We start from the raw sequence: 2179 nt of genomic DNA on the forward strand, positions 1-2179 counted from the left end.
TCTGGACAGTCCATTTTAAGGATGAGCCCCCCGCAGCTGCCCGCGTGGTCTGGAAGTGTCCGGCTCCCCTATTCCCTTACCCACCTCAACACACACATGCATACACCTTCCAGCCTATGCCCCCAAACCAGTGGCTGTCACTATTTGGGATGGGGACCCTCTTTCTTACTGAAGGGGCTGAGCCAGTGGAGAGGTGGGAGGTGTGCAAGGCCCCAATCAGGCTGGGACAGGTGGCTGGATCCACGGGGACCAATGAGCCTGGTGCCATCTCCCTGTCTGGGAGGGCCACCCTGGGCAGGAGAATGCAGGGGATACCCGGTTCCCAGAGAGCCAGTGAGCAAGCTTGCCCAGGGCCACCTGCCTGCCCGAAGGAGCACCTGCTCACCCACACCAGAAGCCACCGGACATGCTGACCCCATGCCAGCTCTTGGAGACAGAGCTGGGCCGTTCCCTGTGGTCCTCTCCCAGAATCCTGCGTGACATTCTGGGTTTCCCTGAAGGCTTGTCTCGAGCCCATTGGGCCCCCTGTGCCAGCCTGGCTGCTTCTGCAGTCCCAGAGTAACTGACCCCATCCCTCCAATGCCCACTGGACCTCATGGCTAGTTCTGAACTAGACCCATCTTGGAGCACGGGTCGAGCCCTACCAGGTGCCTCTTCTCACCTGGCCATTTGTGTCAGGACATGGTCTCCTCCAAGGGCAGGCTGAGGGACAGGACCCACGGGGCAGGAGGCAGAAGGGGGGATCAACAGTCCCTCCAGCCTCCATGCCTGCGTGTACAGTCGGAAGGCCTGGGAAGGGGCCTGAGAGGGTGACTCGCTCTCTGGGCAGGCCCAGGCCTGGCATCCTGTTCCCTCCTCACCTTTCAGTGGCCTGGGAGGCATCAATGTCCTCTCGCACAAGGTGGGGGGGCAGCGAGGACCCCAAGAGGGCCTGGCCGAGCAGGCCAGTGGGAGCCTGCCCAGCATGAAGGTTCTGTTCCTCTCCGGACTTTTCAGTTTCTCTCCATCTTCCTGTTGGTCCTTACAGCATCTCTGGGCCCTGTCCAGGGTGACTCTGGCTCCAGGGAAGCATGCAGGAGGCCTCCTCCACAGGCTGCAGTCCTAGTCTGGGGTCAGCTTCCCTTCTGAAACTGGGCATTCAGGCCTCAGGCTGCCCCTCTGCATGGGCTGATCCCCAGCCCTCCATGGAATATGTGGCCCCCTCTGTCAAGGATCTGGAGCAGAAGGGGACCTCTGCCTGTTCCCAGCTGCAGCTGCCCCAAACCTGGTGCTCGGGCCACCCAGCTGGGCTTCTGCCTGTATTCCCTTCCCAAACTTGTTGGCTTGGGGACCAGCAGGCTCAGGGGTTCTGACACTGAGCACTTTGTGACCAGTCCCTCCCCATGGATCAGACCCCTCCCTGTTCCCCCATGGGATAGCCAACAGTTGACCAAGCCCCTGAAATCTGAGTGGCTCTACTGCTGCCCCAGCTTCCATGGTCCCCCTGCCAGCCCCACCTGCCGGGCCAGGGTGATGCAACCACTCTGAGACCCAGGGATGCCTTGGGACTCTTTGTCCTGTCCTGGTGACTAGGGTGTTGGCCTTATTCCTTAGTTGAGCTCAGTCCCACCAGGGTGAAGTCCTTCCTCCACACAGGGCAGGAGAGACTGTACCTGATGAGGCCTTGACAGGCCTGATACCTGTGCAGCCCATCAAATCCAACAGCTTCACGAAGCGTTCTGAAAGACAAGCGTCTAGCTGGTGGGGAAACCAAGGAACCCCAGCCAACAGCAAGAGACTGGAGCAACTTCGGTGCAAGTCAGTCCTGAACCCAATCCCGGCTTCTTCCACTAGAGCCCACCAGCCCCACTTGGCTTATCCAGGGGAACTTCGGAGGCCTCTGCTGTCAGACTCAGGGCAATATGCCTTGCCTGACCGGTCTCAGGAGGAGTTGGCCCAGACCTCCACCCAGCACGTGGCCCAGCCCCAAGAGCAGTCAAGGCCTGGCTCAGGGCCGGGACCCTGCTGGGTGGTCCCCCATGGGCTGCAGGGCTGAGCTGCCCCCTTTAGACCCCTCCCGACAGCGCATTCCTGGCTCCCCGGCCCCTCCTCCGACTCCCGGGCCTTCCAGCCCCCTCCCCCGCTGGCCCAGCCAGTGTCTGAATCTGCTTCTGATTCCAACCCTACCGCCGAGCCCCCC

Source organism: Tupaia chinensis, unplaced genomic scaffold (genome assembly GCF_000334495.1).
Source record: "Tupaia chinensis unplaced genomic scaffold, TupChi_1.0 Scaffold000178_1, whole genome shotgun sequence".
Classification (NCBI taxonomy): Eukaryota; Metazoa; Chordata; class Mammalia; order Scandentia; family Tupaiidae; genus Tupaia; species Tupaia belangeri.